The following is a 17,604-nucleotide window of genomic DNA, read 5'->3' on the forward strand; positions in this document are numbered from 1 at the left end:
CTGGCAAGGGCCTTCTAGAGAAACTCGGAGATGTTTTCAATGTGGAAAAATTGGACATCTAAGAGCTCAGTGTAGGTATGGAGATACAGTGAGAAGACAGGGTGAGAGAAGACCTAAAACCCCATGTCCAAAATGCAACAGAGGACTCCATTGGGCATCAGAGTGTAGAATAATTCAGGGAAATGGGATGAGGGGCCCAGGTCCAGGGCCCCAGGCAAAAAAGACTTGGGGCATGATGGCAGCTGATGTTACACCCAAAGAGCCTTTAGAAGGTCAGGACTCTGATTTGATCAACCAGCAGAAAAGCAATCACATGGCAGAAAGGGATTACCTGATAAGTGAGCCAAAAGGCAATCAGATTGCAAAAATGGATTACACTTGGGGAGAATACAGGCCTTTTAAACCAACAGGGCTGTGTCCAGTGCAAACAATTCCAATGTAATTGCCAGATGATGAGAAGAGATTTAGAAAGTGGTAAATAGAAGGTAATTAGATAGGTTAACTGCTTGGGAGAGAGGGTTTGCTTGTATTTCTTCAGCAGGAGAAGGAATCAAATGGGTGTCAACGAGTCATATTCGCCTTGTCCATCAGAGAGAGACAGAAAAAGAGAAAGACCTCAAAATAAAGGAGAAGATCTAAGAAACATCTGACACTGAAAGAGCATGGATAATAAGAAGACTGTTAAAGAACTTTAAAAACCAGCAGGAATCATTGGACTTCCTCACACAAGATGAGACTAATGGACAATGGACTTATGGACATTTATAAATTTTCAATTTATGGTTATGATTATGTTATATACTTCTAGCATGTGTTATGTTACTATGTTACTATGTGCTTATGTAATTTATGTAATTATCTGTAATACTTCCCATATTGATGGATTTATGTTTCAAGGTCATGACTGTCCTATGTTCTAAATCAAAAGAAAGGCGGAGATGTTGGGATTGCTGGGTGAGGACTGGGGTTGTCTGGATGGTGACAAGGTGAGAATTCAGGTTTTCTGGACAATTACAAGGTGAGAACTCAGGTTGACTTGATAGAGGGGGCAAGCTCATTGGCTGGGGTGGTTCTTCCCAGAAGCCCTTGCATTATCCCACGCCCATTCTCTGGGAGGATAAAAAGAGACAGCACTGGGCGCAGAGAGCAGATCGGCCTGGAGAAGGATAAGAGCTGGAGGAGATTCAGAGCCAGGATTCAAGAAGAAAGACTCTGCATTGCATCAGGCTTGACGGGGCTCTCTGCAGGAAGGGAAGTCACTTCTAAGGACAAGAGTTAACAGCAACTGCCTGGAGACAACGGTTCGTTACAGGAAGAATAATCTGTCTGAGAGATTTGAGTAGAAGACACAGCAGATCTCTTCCCAGAGAGTGATCCGACAGCTTTTAGAGACGACAGCTCGTTACAGTCACCCAACCCTTCATCTTAAATAAATAAATTATGATAAAGAAATATGATCCAAAGAGGTGAAAAAACAGGGAGACTGAATGATTAAGAGGGAAAGCAGGAGGAAAATAACAAGAAGGGCTAAATTAACCTTGGCAGAAGAAGGGCCACCAGCTCCTTAGAGTCAGTAGAAGAATTTTGAGATGTGGAGTAGGGAAAAGGAGAGAAAGGGATCCCGGTGGATAGTTCCAATTTCCTCAACAAGAGAGGCCAGGACATCTGCTAAAGGATGTACTTGACAAGAAATTTAAGGACTTGATAATAAAAGTAAAAGTTGGGAGCAGCTGTTGAGGAGAGTGAGCTAGAATAAGGCTTTTTAAACTTTTTCTACTCATAAATCCTTTTCACCTGAGAAATTTTTACATGACCCCAGATAAATTAGTATGTAAAATAAGCATACAAATCAAACATTTACTGATAATAAATCATAATTTCATGACCTCTGCATTGTCACATGACCCCATATAGGATCCCAATGCACAATTTAAGAAGCTTTGGGTTTGAGAGTCAAATTTGACTAAGTCTTCAGACCAAATGTCTTTGGTGTAAGGTCATGGTTATTCCACATCTTGATGAACAAGCTATTTGTATCTATGCTATGCATACACTATTGATATAAAGGTAAAAAGATAATATCAACATGGATTTATCAATGGGATATTCCTTATTTTAAAATCAGGTTTAATTATATTCATCATACTTTTTCTGAAAGCAAGAAAGTATAAAGTATATACTGTATTTAACAATTTTGGAAATCAATGATATACAGCTGATACTTGAGTCCATGGGATCAAATGAATTTACCAAGAGAGAGAATAGGGATCAAAGCGGATCGGAGTACAGCCAGATTACAGTTAGCAAAGAAATTAGGGAGTAATGGTTAAAAAGGGAAGGAAAATATACAAGAGAGATCAAGATTATGGAAACCAAAGTAAGGGATAGTGTTCAACAGGAGCCACAGATATTCAGCAGTATCAAAAGTTATAGAGAGGTCCAAGATGAAGGTGAGAAAAAGCCATCAGGTTGAGCACTTTGATCATTGATATTGAACATTTAGCATGGATGCTAAAATGTTCTTTTTCTTTCTTTATTTATTTTAAAAAGGCAATTTGAATTGAGCTTTAAAGGACATGAAGAAATCCAAGAAACAAAGTTGGTATTGGAAGGAAAGGAACATAGTCCATATATTGGAAATAGAATCACAATGGCAGAAAGTTATAGGATCAATCAATCAATTAATTAACATTTTTAAGTGCTTACTATGCATCAAGTATTGTGATAGGAAAGAGGATACAAGTACAAAGAATGAAGCAGTCCCTACTGGAAATGAGCATTTACCTTCTACTGGGGTGAAGATGATAAATAAATAAATATATATATATATATTCACATATATATATATATGAATATTTAAAAGATAAACATAAAATTCATAGTCAATACAAATATATACAAAGTAGTTAAAGTACAAAGTAGTTTGAGAGAAAGGACACTAGCAGTTGGGAGATCTGGAAAGACTTCATATAGAATATGATGCTTGAAGAATATCTTAAAGGAAGAGAGGATTCTGTGAGGCAAAAGTAAGGGGGAAAAGGAATTCCATGCACGAGGGATAACAAGAGAAAAGAAACAAAGATATGGAGAGTTGTATGTGAGGTATAGAGAGAAGGCCAGTTTGTCTGGGAATAATGGGGGCCAGGTTGTAGCTTTTAAAAGTAAACAGAGTTTATTATTTATACTAGAGACTATAGAAAGACATTGGAGTTAAGTAGGGAAGTCACATGGTCATATATGTGTTTGGGAAAAATGACTTTGACAATAGTATGTAGTACTGACAGACTAGAGTACAGAAAGATTTGAGGCAGGGAGGCATTCAGCAAGAAGTAAAGAGGATTTAGCTGAAATGGATCTAATATAGTTAAAAGTAACTATTCCTAGAGGCCAAGGACTAAAGTATTTCTATTTCTTTTATGCTTAGCAGCTGGCAAGTGTCTTGCATATATAGGCAATTAAATATTTATTGAACTCTGTACAGGACAGTGAGCAATTTTTTATTTTTATTTTTTACAATACATTCTTATTGATGTCTTTTTAAAAATCACTATCGTTTCCCTTAGTATTCTTCTCTGTCCCAGAGGGTTACTTCATATAACAAAGTAATTTTTAAAGACAAAAGAAAGAAAAGAGCAAAAGAAACCCAGTAAAACTGATCAGTTTATTAAAAAAATATTAAAATATGTCCATTGTACAATATTTGCGAATCTCCTCCATAAAAGGACAGAATGGGATATCTTCTTACATTTCTTCTTTTGCAATATCTGTTGTTTTATTTTAATTTCTCCCAGTCTATTGCCTAGCACATAGAAGTGTTTAATAAGTGCATCTTGACTGCCTTTCCCCCCATTGTCTACAAATAATGTAGCATTCTTTTTCTTAAAAAAAAAAGAAAAAACCTTCCTTTGAATATGTATTCTTTCATTCTATCATGCTATCTCTTTGCCTCTACTTTCTCACCACCTTTTCTCATCCCCTTGCACTCTGGTTCCTGAATATACTTCAAAACTAAAACTGCTCTCTCCAAGATTATTAATGATTAAAGTGCTCAACCTGATGGTTTTTTCTCACCTTCATCTTGGACCTCTCAGTAACTTTTGATACTACTGAATGTCTCTGGCTCTTGCTGAATACTATCCCTTACTTCAGAGGTTCTCAAACTACGGCCCATGGGCCAGATGCACGCGCTGAGGACGTTTATGCGGCCTAGGTTATGGCAAATGGGCTGAGGGGCAGAGACAGAGTGTGAGTTTTTGTTTTTACTATAATCTGGCCCTCCAACAGTCTGAGGGACAGTGAACTGGACCCCTATTTTAAAAGTTTGAGGACCACTGCTTGTTTCCCATGATATTAATCTCTCTTGTTGTATATTTTCCCGCCCTTTTTAACCATTATTCCTTAATCTCTTTGCTAACTGTAATCTGGCTGTACCCAGATCTGCTTTGATCCCTATTCTCTCTTTTGGTGAGTTCATTTGATCCCATGAACTCAAGTATCGGCTGTATATTTATCATTGATTTCCAAAATTTTAAATACAGTATATACATTCTTGCTTTCAGAAAAAGTATGATGAACATAATCAAACCTGATTTTAAAATAAGGAATATCCCATTGATAAATCCATGTTGATATTATTTTTTTACTTTATTATAAGATACAAAGTCGAGATTCAGTACCTCTTGTCAAAAAAGAGGGTTAGACTAGAGAGAGAAGGGATTAAGGTTCTTTCTAAAAGGGGAAGCATGATATTAAAAGAAAAAGCACCAGTCCTGGGTCATAGAGTCAGAAAAAAAAATAACATTAAGGCAGATATATTCCCACTAGCTCTGCTGCTAAACCTAAGAACCATGAGGGCTTTTCTGTCTGACTTGTAGCTAAAAACTCCAGATATAAGTTATCTCCCAATTAGAATGTGAGTATTTTGAGAGTAAGAATTGTTGTGCTTCTGTGTTGGTATCTCCAGTACTAAGCAAAGCGTGTTTTGCACATAGTGTTTGCTTAATAAAATGTTCATTTAGTCAATAGTTCATGGAAGAGACCTTAGATCTTATCTAATTCAATGCCTTTTTATTAGAGAAGAAGAAATGGAGGTCTTTTTTATTTATTTTTTTTGCAATACATTTTTATTGATGTCTTTTAAAAAATCACCATCATTTCTCTCAGTATTTCTTCCTGTTCCAGAGGGACAATTATTTCTTCAATATTGTGACTTTCTTCATTGCAATTTCAGTATGTTGGTTGGCATAAGAAAGGGAATTTGGGGGGGGGGGTTCTGTGAAACCCATAAGTGACACATGAAAGTCAGCAGAAAATGTAGAAAAAGTTTAGAAATTCAGAACTACTTAAGATACATGCATAATATTGTACAATATCATACACATATTTATTTTGTAACATTGTAACATCATTGTAAATCTATTTTCTAAAGTCCCCCCAGCTTCATAATTGGTCATCCTCTCTGATCTTCATGTTTGCCTTTGGAGTTTCATTTCTGACATTAATTTATGCACTATGAAAGTCTGCTTTTAATAGTACTTTTCAAAACTCTCATTTTCAGGGTTTACAGAACTAAATATATGAAGTCTATTTTTCTGCCAGTTTTTTCTTATTCCTCTTCTTTAATTTGGCATTATTGTTGTCATGATCACTATATTCAAATTGCTTTCCATTATTTCATTTTTTTAATTCATTTTTCCAAATTATCCCCTCCCTCCCTCCACTCCCTCCCCCCGATGGCAGGTAATCCCATACATTTTACATGTGTTACAATATAACCTAGATACAATATATGTGTGTAAATACCATTTTCTTGTTGCACATTAATTATTAGCTTCCCAAGGTATAAGTAACCTGGGTAGATAGACAGTAGTGCTAACAATTTACATTCGCTTCCCAGTGTTCCTTCTCTGGGTGTAGTTATTTCTGTCCATCATTGATCAACTGGAAGTGAGTTGGATCTTCTTTATGTTGAAGATTTCCACTTCCATCAGAATACATCCTCATTCAGTATTGTTGTTGAAGTGTATAGTGATCTTCGGGTTCTGCTCATTTCACTCAGCAACAGTTGATTTAAGTCTCTCCAAGCCTCTCTGTATTCATACTGCTGGTCATTTCTTACAGAGCAATAATATTCCATAACCTTCATATACCACAATTTACCCAACCATTCTCCAATTGATGGACATCCATTCAACTTCCAGTTTCTAGCTACAACAAAAAGAGCTGCCACAAACATTTTGGCACATACAGGTCCCTTTCCGCTCTTTAGTATTTCTTTGGGATATAGGCCCAGTAGTAGCACTGCTGGGTCAAAGGATATGCACAGTTTGACAACTTTTTGGGCATAGTTCCAAATTGCTCTCCAGAATGGCTGGATTCTTTCACAACTCCACCAACAATGTATCAGTGTCCCAGTTTTCCCACATCCCCTCCAACATTCATCATTATTTGTTCCTGTCATCTTACCCAATCTGACAGGTGTGTACTGGTATCTCAGAGTTGTCTTAATTTGCATTTCTCTGATCAGTAGTGATTTGGAACACTCTTTCATATGAGTGGAAATAGTTTCAATTTCATCATCTGAGAATTGTCTGTTCATATCCCTTGACCATTTATCAATTGGAGAATGGTTCGGTTTCCTATAAATCAGGGTCAGTTCACTATATATTTTGGAAATGAGACCTTTGTCAGAACCTTTACTTTTAAAAATATTTTCCCAATTTGTTACTTCCCTTCTAATCTTGTTTGCATTAGTATTGTTTGTACAGAAACTTTTTAGTTTGATGTAATCAAAATCTTCTATGTTGTGATCAATAATGATCTCTAATTCTCAAAAATATGGAACGCTTCACGAATTTGCGTGTCATCCTTGTGCAGGGGCCATGCTAATCTTCTCTGTATTGTTCCAATTTTAGTATATGTGCTGCCGAAGCAAGCACCCATTATTTCATTTTCGAGTAAAATGTCTTTGCCAGCTGGAACTGAATAGGGTCAAGTTCAGTTACAAGTTGGCATATGGATATCCTACCTAGCAAGTAAAGCTCAAGTCTGCTCTTCAAATACTGTCTATGATCTCAAGAAGGCAAATGATTGAGAAAGTACAATATATAATATAAAGTGGCAAAAAAACAAGTATCTATTAGAGGATAATAAATCAAAGCATATATAAATGTAATGGAATATTATTGTGCTGTAAGAAACAGTTAACATGAGTAATTCAGAGAAAATTAAAAGACATTTGAAATGATGAGGAGCAAAGAAAGCAGAATCTGAAGACATCTATATAGTGACTTCAGCAGTGTAAATGAAAACATCACCAAAAGATGACAGAAGTCAGGTTAATTTCAATGAATATTTAGTTCTAGAGACCAGGGGATGAAACACATATATCTCCTCTTGATATAAGATTATTGGCCTATAGATATGGAATATGTCATATATGGGCAGATATAGTTATTTTGTTGTTTGTTTTTGCATAATTAATAATAATAGCTAGCATTTTATAGCATTTTAAAATTTCCAACTGAACAAGTTAAAAATAAAAAGAATTCTGGAATAAAACTTATTGTAAATATAAACCAGTGTTTTCAGCCTAATTTATTTCTTTTTTTGTTTTGCTTTCTTTTCCAAAATGAAATTTATTTCCACTTCTATCAACATGCATAAATATTGAATTAGACAAATGGTAAAAAATGAAAATAAAACAAAACAAATTTAGGGACAAATTTTCCCCAGATTGTTAAATTTTTAATTGTTAAATTCAGATGGTTAAGTTTAAGATAGGAAGCATGATAGGCAACAACATATCCTGTTTGAGCAACCCCTTCTGAACTTTTTCTCTATATATGTAGTGTTTTTTTTTTATTGTTACTCTTCTCTTTATGGAAATAGGACCATAATGTATAATAAAATTTAGAGCTGGAAGGGAACTCAGTGGCTATCTACTCCACTCACCTCCCTTGCCCCTTTCTCATTTTACTGTTGAGGAAATTGAAGCTGAGGGAAGTTAAATAGTGTACATGTTAAGGTACATAAAACTTATAGCAAGTATTTTGTTATTATAAATGTTGCTTTTAGCAGTATCTTGGTGTAGATTTTTAAAAATGCTTCTCAAAAACTGTCTTAGGATATGTTCTAGAAGCAGGATAACTGGGTCAAAAAATTTAAACTTAAAATGATGGTGACCTCAAAGATGACTTTGACTTCTAAATTTATGAACCTATAAGAGCTCCCCATTTGTTAAGACTATTTGTGTTTCAGTAGTTATGCTAGTGTTGATTTTCTAATCTTTGCTAAATTTGATGAACATAAAATATTCTTTTGAAGTTCACTTAATTTGAATTCCTATAATTTAATAATTTGAATTTTTATTTGGTTATTGTTAATTATAGTTGAGAATTCTCTGTCCAGATCTTCACTTATAGACTAGAAGACAGCTCCTATACTTACTCAGTTGAGTTATTTCTTTAAGGTTGGAGATATATTATTTTTGCAAAGATTTCCCCCCCCAAGTCTGTCTTTTTTTCTTACTTCAAATATATTGATCTTTGTTGTAGAAAAACTTATTTTCAAACAATCAAATTCATCGACTATGTCTCTTATAACATCTTTTAAGTCGTCAATGGTTCAGAAAATTTCCCCTTTACACAGTAGCAAAAGATACAATACTTCATTATCGTTATTTTTTTTTTAATGATGTGCCTTTTATAGTTAGATAATTGCTCTCCTTGATATCTATTGTGCTGAATGGAGTGAGGTGACATCTACTCCCATTTACAGTCAAACTGCTATCCAATTATTCTAATGATTTTCCTGAATAATTCCCTAGATTTTTATGACCTTGGCTTTCATAAACACTAATCTACTGCATACACTTGGATCTGAATCATGATTAGAGAAATCTATTTTACTGGACTATTTTTTATTCTCTTTTAGATAGTTTTAATAATCACTGATTTCTAGAATAATGGCATCTGATTGTACAAATTTCCTTCCTTATTTTTATACAAATAAATACTTATATAGTTTTCTGTGGCATTTTTGACCATTTGTTCTCCTACTTCTTAATCTGATTCCTCATTGTAGTCTAAGATAATGTTGAGTTTTTGATGTGCTTTCCAATAGACCATAACGTCTTTCATTTCCTATTCGACTGAAAAGACTGGGTCTAGTAGATGAACTGGTTGCCTGTCATCCAAGGACCACTCTAGTGTAACAAGTGGCCCATCCTCAGAGTGACCAAAGTATCATGAAGTTTTTGGCCATTAGAAGTCTTAAAAATTCCTGACTATGTTGTAAACAAGTTGGGATCTGGAAGATGTATATACACACACATGCACACATTTGGTGTTGTTCAGTTATTTTCAGTCATGTCTAACTCTTTGTGACCCCATTTGGGGTTTTCTTGGAAAAGATATTGGAATGGTTTGCTATTTCCTTCTCTAGTTCATTTTGGTAAATCGAAGCAAACAGAGTTAAATGATCTGCCTCTGGTCACAAAGCTAGTGTCTGGGGCCAGATTTGAACTCAAGATGAGTCTTCCTAATCCCAGGCTAGATACACTATCCAATGTACTCCCTAGCTGCCTATATACACATATACAAAAAATCCAAGATCTCTGACGTACTGAAGTCATATTCTTTCACATGTTCTTATATTGCCTAATTCTATAAAGTATTAAGGATAGTTCCTAAAGTAAATTGGGATCTGCTGTCCAAAAATCAACATAACTACACAAAAAGCATTAAGAAATAAATTCTTTGGCTATGGTTACCATGGAAACAAAAAAAAAAAGCCTTGGGGAACTCCATATTGCTTCTGTAGTAACAGTGTCAGAGTGGAATAACTAGGTATCAAAGAATGGGCAAGATCAATGAATGAATACTGATCCTGAAAATACAAGAAAAGACATTTTGGAAAGATGATGATGATGAAAGAACTGGTAATCTACTGGCATGGAGGTTGAGAGTTCAAAGTTACTCCTATTCTACAATGAGACAACAGATTTAGTAGAACAAATAATCAAAAATGTATCAAGAAACTATATATGTCTGTACATTATATAATTAGATTACATAATTATGTAATAACATAATAACAAAATGAAATGATTTTCATTTGTTGAATAACAATTCATCAACTCTAAGTATGGATATCTTAGAAAGTTCAACAGATATAATGACAAAATAATACTAATAATGACAAGAAAAATTCAAATGGAGTTGTAAAATAATGAACAATCTGAATAAAAGTAGTTTAGGCACAATAAAAAGAAATCTGGAATATTAGCAAATAAGCAATATGACTATGGGATTAAGTACAGAAGAACTTGAAAAATTTCAAGTAAGAAGATAGAATGATTAATATTGTCTTTTAAAAATGTGCTCATATTGTGTGATCAATTTTGATAGATTTAGCTCTTCTAAGTAATACAATGACTCAAGATAATTCCAGTAGACTTGTGATGGAAAATGCTATCCTCATCCAAAGAAACAACTATGGAGTCTGAATGCAGATCAAAGCATATTATTTTCACTTTTTTCTTGTTTTTTTTTCTTTCTTGTGTTTTTCCCTTTTGTTCTGATTTTTCTTTTGCAATATGACTAATGTGGAAATATGTTTAATGTGATTGTACTTGTATAACCTATATCAGATTGCTTGCTATTGGGGGAGGGATAAGGTAAAGGAGAAAAAGAGAAAAAATTGGAATTCAAAATCTTACAAAAAATGGATATTGAAAACTATCTTTGCATGCAATTGGAAAAAACAAAATACCATTAAGTGGGGGGGGGGAACAAAAAAAATTTTAAAAGAACAAATAAAAGAAACATGCTCTATTAAAAAAAAAAAGGAAATGAAAGAAACTGAGACTATGACATATGTATTGAAGACCTAAAAACATCCCTGGAGGTATTTAAGATAAGTACAAACTGCTGAGTATAAAGAAGGGAAGAGAGAGTGAAATGACAATTTGAGGATACCCAGGATTGAAACAAAGTAAGTCAGTCAGAATAACTCAGGAAAGAACAATATGATTTAACCTGGATATAATGGACATTCAAAAGGGGAGTGAGAGGAAAACCACCTCTAGATAAAATTCAGAAAATAATTTGAGAAACTTGATTTGGAACAGAAAAGGATCCAGACAAATGAAGGGAATTAACTGATTGAGCATCATCTAGAAAAAATTCCTTAGAGTGGGGAAAAAAAATTGCCCAAAGTTCTTGTGAAACTCCTAAATTTCAAAGATAAAGTTCTACCAAGCAGTAAAAAAGGAAATGAAAATTATTATATCCAAGAAAAAGTTCTGTTGGGATAAGATCTCATCATATCAGAACTAATGGCTAAAAGGAGAACATGGTCTAAAAGGACCTTGGATCCAAAGACAACCATCCCAAAGACTGGATTATTTTTTTATGAGGCAAAAGAACAAACTGGAGCAATTAGTACTATTTTAAGGAATTCATTGTCAAAAGTCCATACCAAAAAAATTAATTCCAGTTAAGCATTGGAGCAACATGGACATTTTTAAAGAATAAGAGGGTAAGGGGAAAATATATGTTTGTTTAAATCTTATAATAACATTTATTTACATAGCATTTTAAGGCTTGTAAATCATTTTATACATGTTATCAAATGTGTTAACATATATAAAGCTCTTTCAACTGCATAAAGCATCATATAAATTGTAGATTTTATTATCATCATTATCTCATTTGTATATCTCACAACAATCATGCAAAGTAGGTGCTATTGTTACCTTCATTTTATAGCTGAAGAAACTGAGACTGAGAGTTTAAGTAATTTTCCCAGTTATACAGCTAACATCTGAGGACTCATTTGAACTCCAATCTTCTTAACTCTATCTTCAACTCTCTATTAAAATCTTAAAATAAAATAAAATAGATAATTGATTATTAAATTTAGCTCTTCTTTGCAGCCCAACAGTATCCCTTAGGGCTCCCCTTCCATTATCTAACATGTTAAATATCTGCTCCAAATCTGAAATGTGTATCACATATATTTTCCTTTAAATCACTAATAAAAATGTTGAATATAGGCTACTAAAACAGAAGCTGCTAATTTATTAAAGCATGATCCAATAGAGTATTTAAGATAATGTAAAGGTCAAAAATTAAAAGAAATCAAGAAAAAGAGAAGAGAGCATTAAGGGGATGATTCATAATATTAAAATATCATCACAAAGAATAAGAGAAGCAGCAAGGTTTTGCTTCTGGAGAGCTGCTCTGGGAGTCAGAACAACTTTGAGTTACATCCCACTTGGCATATATGAATGTACATTCACTCTGAACTATTGAGTTAACCTTTCAGTATCTATCACTGATAATTTTCTAAGACCATTAAGATGCAGAGCAGTTGCCAGTCTTCATAGTAGATGATGTTTTTTCACCAAGAATCTTCCTTCATTGATGAAATCATAAGTCCCAATCAAAAAAATCCCACTACTATTAGAGAGAAAATGGGGGGAGAGAAGTGACTAAATTTCCAACTATTGCTTTTGTTTCCAGTAAATGGGGAGAAAGACCTAAATTCATTCAAACTTATGTAGTTATCAAGAATAAAGTACAAGAATGTAGCTTGTTTAGTACATTGAAACCAGGAGTGGAGAATCAGAAATAAGGAGTTAGCAAAATAATCAAAAGAATAGTCATGTAATAAACAGAAGAAAGGTTACATTTCCTTTCATTCAAGAAGGACAAACAAAGCCTAACAATATCCTAAACCCTTCAGCAAAAGGAATAAAAATAAACCTTATCAAGGAAAAAATGAAAATATAGAGTGACAGGAAAGATGAGACAGCTAATAATTATCATGCTAATTGTCAACTAGCTACACTTCTTATGCAGAGTAGGGGGAATACTATGAATTAGATAAAAATCAAACACAAATGATATATGTCCTATTAAAGAGACATTTAGATCCAGAAAATGCTGATAAGTTAAAACTAATATATTGCTTTAATTTATTCTCTTTCACCAATTCTATGCTCTTGCTAATTGTACTTAACCTTTACCTATCTCATCTGATCTTGCTCTCTACCCCCATCTCCTTTGGTAATATTCTATTCTCTACTTAAAACATCTCCCTCCCTGCTTTTTTGCCTGCAGAATTTCTACCTTGCTTTTAATAACCCAATTCAAATTTAACTTTTTCCATGAAACCTAGCCTGACTTTTGTGACCTCGCTTTATTTTGCTCTTTTCTAATGCCTTTATCCTATAATACTATAATTCATCAATGTATGTGAGGTAATTCCCCTGTTGAACTATAAGTTTCACGAGGTTAAGGAACAAAGTCTTAATTATCTGTGTATTGTTATTAGCACTAGTACCTTGCTCTGAGCAGCTGGATAGAGTGTAGGGCCTGGAGCCAGAAAGACTCTCATCTTCCTGAGTTCCAATCTTACTTCAGACACTTACTAGCTTTGTGACATCAAGTCACTTAATCTTGTATGCCTCAGTTTTCCCATTTGTAAAATGACCTGGAGAAAGAAAATAGCAACCTCTCCAATACTTTGATCAAGAAAACCTCTAATGGGGTCATGAAGAATCTAACATAACTGTACAACAATGACTCAACTGGAAGGCTTTCTAAAACCAAACTAGGCCAGGTCAGAGAGGTTCATTTTCACTTTGGTATTAAGGTAAGGAAATTTTTTGTCATAGTAAGTGTCAAAGCAGGAACACTGCTTTTTTCTTTCTTGTTTGGCCCATATCTTTCCTTTTCTACTTTTAAAATTTCCTTTACTCTTCTCTCAAATCCCCCTTTACAACTGAATCCTTCATTGTCAAATTTTCTGGTTCTTTGTATGGATGTGTGAGTTCTGTGGCTGAGTACCCCAGGGAGCTCTGCTTGGTTTCGTGCTGTTTAACATTTTAATTAATGAATTGGATAAAGACATAGATGGTTTCCTTATTAAATTTGCAGATGACACAAAGCTAGGAGGGATAGCTAACACATTGGATGATGGTCAGGATCCAAGAAAGATCTCAACAGGCTAGACAGTGGAGCAAAATCTAACTAAGAAAAAATGAATATGGATAAATGTAAAGTCATACACTTAGTTTTAGAAAAAAAAATCAATGTCACAAATTCAAGATGATGGAAACACAGCTGAAAAAAATAGCATGTTTGGAATGTTAGTGGAGCACAAATATAATGAGTAAACAGCATAGCACTGCTACCAAAATTATGTGCAGGACTAGGAGAGAATAGATCTGTTGTAGAGCCTATCAGGACTATTAGATTCAGTTCTAAATGTCACATTTTATGAAAGGCATTTAATAAGCTAAGAGCCAACGTGACAGGGTGGATTAAGTGCTGGACCTGGAATCTAGAATGACTTGGATTCAAATTCTGTCCCAAGAAGTTTGTTAATTGTGTGACTCTTAACTTGTATGTCATATCACTTAACTTTTACGAACCTTAGTTTCCTCACCTTTAAAATAGACATTATGGGGTGGCTAGGTGGTGCAGTGGATAGAGCACCAGCCTTGAATTCAGGAGGACCCAAGTTCAAATCTGGTCTCAGACACTTAACACTTCCTGGCTGTGTGACCCTGGGCAAGTCACTTAACCCCAGCTTCAGGGCAAAAAAAAGAAATAAAATAAACTAAAATAGACATCATAATAACTACTGTTTCACAAGATTAGAGTGAGGGGCAGATAAGATTTCAAATAAAGCACATTTTCCATTACACCAATACTCCTTCTTATATCTCTCCTTGATAATCATTCCTTTACACTTTTGGCAGAACAATATTCCTTATGTACAGATCTGATCTAAACTCCTTAGTCTAGTGTTCAAGGCCCTCCAAAACCTTGAAACTTTCTATTTTTGCAACCTTGTCTCATGCATTTCCTTCCATTTATGCTAGGCTTAGCCAGTTTTTCATGCCTTGAACAAAACCATATTCCCTAATTTCATGATTTAATTTATTGTACTTTGAATCCTTGAAAACATATATACTCCTGTCTCCATCTTTATATTTTGAAATCCTCCCCAACATTCAAGATCCAGTTCAAATGCTATCTCTTCCATGAAAATATCCACTATTTCCACCAGGTAGAAATGGTCTTCCTTCCTAACATATGTATTTTGCTACCTAGCATATCTCTATATATTCTATGTTTTTATTATAATATCTATATATCTTCCATGTTTTTATTATAATACATTTTGCATTCTAGTTATTGTCTGTCATTATATATCAGCATTTGTAAAGCATTTACTACATATACTAGTCACTGTGCTAAACAAAAATACATGCTCCATGGGGGAAGAAAGATATTCTACAATAGGGACCTTACAAGGATTATAATTTGCAGACTTTTTTGTAGGCAATTGGGCTTAAGTGACTTGCCCAGGGTCACACATATAATGTTAAATGTCTGAAGCTGGATTTGAACTCAGGCTCTCCTGACTTCAGGGCCACTGTTCTATTCACTGTGCCATCTAATTGCCCCAACCAATCATATTTCTTGGAAACTAACCATCATCCAATGGTCTTAGTCATCCTTCCTAGCTTTGTATCAGCTACAAAATTAATAAGGAAACCATCTATGTTTTTATCCAATTGATTAATGAAATTACTCATCTTGCCTCAGGAAAAGGAGATCAGAACTCCTGGGGGTAACTGACACTAGGGAGAGTGGGAAGGCATGAACCAAGGAAAAGATTTCAGGATAAATAGGGACAAAATGAATACGAGGAAGGCAAAGTACATAGGATATATGTAATGTAAATAACAAGATAATGACCTGTACAATAAGAGACAAGGGGAAATTCATAATAGATGGCTAATGTCCTCTCTGTAACTTGCAGGAATAATCATTTCTAAGAACAAACACAACAGAAAAAGGGATCCACAAAAGGCAACACCAAAGAAATTATTTAAAAAGAGGGAATCCCAAATAGCTACCTTAGAAGCTTTAATTCAATGAGGGATACAAAGACTAAAAAAAGAACTAAAGAAGTAGAATGGTTATCATTCATAGAATAAGAATTAAATTTTAAGTGAAATTCAAAATGAAAGAGAAGATGTTAAGAGAATAAGGAAAGAACTATTTTTTTTAAAAAAATGAAAATTTAAAGACTAACAGATATAGTGAAGGAAAGAGAATTTCATATGACTAATTAATTGAAAAGGAAAAAAAAAGAAAGGGAGAATTACAATGCTAGATAATATGAAGAAAGAAAAAAGGATTAATGGGTAAAGCTAAACTCCAAAACCAAGCAAAAGAGGTAACAAATAAGATGGGTAAGCTGAAAGGAAGAGAGCTAGTGAGAATAATCTTACCTAAAAGTTTATTAAGATAAATTAACTGAAGAAACAAAGTATTGTGTCTACAGAGGAACAAGGGGAAAATCTTTATTCTCTCTCTCTCCGTGTGTGTGTGTGTGTGTGTGTGTGTGTGTGTGTGTGTGTGTGTGTGTGTACAGATTTAGATAGTTAAATTATCAGCTCCATTAAAGGCTAGGACATTTCTCATCTTTATTTTTTTCCCCAGTGTCTCAAAGGGTGTTTTGCACCTTATAGACCTTAATGCGTTGTGAATGACTTAATGAATAAGTCAGTTCATTTTGATGGGGAAAAAAATATGGTTAGATTTCTAGCTCTGTCCCAAGGATGTTATTTACTTCAGCCTTATCAAGTTGTTTTTACATTCTGCTGCCTGAAGGCAGCAGATGATCTGTTCCAAAAAGTTTTTCATGAAATATAAGAAAATTGTCTTTCTTACTTTCTTAGCTATTTGTTATTCCTTATTCTTAGATGACCCCAGATTGTGTTATTAGGAGATGTTGGAAGGATCTGTATAAATCTCTTGGTTACACTGTTAAAATTTACAATTTACAAAATGTTTTGGGAAGATTTGTAGACACAAATTATGCTTCCTAATTAGTTTTGAGAATGATAAATCATGACAGTATTCCTGGGTAAATGGGCAGGTATGGCATTAAAAAATTCAATGTCACAAAACTAAAATATGACATGGTATAGCTTTCTTCAGGAATGATGTTCTTTTCAGGAGGGTTGTAAAAATATTACAGGTTGTCAGCTGTTGCTCATGGATGTTTTTTAAACCTGAGGTTCCTACTGAATTGAAATTCATTTAAGTTGTGTCTACATGATAGAGACATTTCCAGTCATCTCTATTTTCCTCCGATGTGTGTGTGTGTGTGTGTGTTGTGTGTGTGTGTGTGTGTTGTGGAGGTTGGGAGTGGGTTTGCAAATATGTCCAAGCCAACTCGATCTGGAGATCGAGTCATGAATTTTAGAAGTAACAGGACACTCACGTGGACTCATGTGGCCCAATTGCTTCATTATATAGAAGAGGAAAATTTGATTAGATCAATCATACAGTTTGGACATGCTTTTAGGGTATATTCTAAATTGTTAGAGAGAGAGAATTCACCCTTAGATAGAACTTCTAACCAACAATGAATCAGTGACATAGTCAGCAGATTGCTTTTTAACAAGCAATCTCTATCTTCCTGGATTGTTCTCATTGTTGCTCCTTACCCACATATTTCCCATTTGGTATGATTCTCTATCCTGAGCAGCAAGAAAAGCAATAGCAACAT

The 17,604-nt window shown here is 34.3% G+C and overlaps 1 protein-coding gene and 1 non-coding gene across 2 annotated transcripts in view; both read right to left on the reverse strand.

Moving 5' to 3' along the window:
* Positions 1-17,604, reverse strand: part of GABBR2 (gamma-aminobutyric acid type B receptor subunit 2) — an 802,190-nt gene that overhangs the window by 578,230 nt on the left and 206,356 nt on the right.
* Positions 6,832-6,938, reverse strand: LOC141552431 (U6 spliceosomal RNA). The gene has a single exon (XR_012485211.1). It is a non-coding gene; the product is annotated as a U6 spliceosomal RNA (small nuclear RNA).

The sequence above is a fragment of the Sminthopsis crassicaudata genome, chromosome 1 (genome assembly GCF_048593235.1).
Source record: "Sminthopsis crassicaudata isolate SCR6 chromosome 1, ASM4859323v1, whole genome shotgun sequence".
In the NCBI taxonomy this organism is placed as follows: domain Eukaryota; kingdom Metazoa; phylum Chordata; class Mammalia; order Dasyuromorphia; family Dasyuridae; genus Sminthopsis; species Sminthopsis crassicaudata.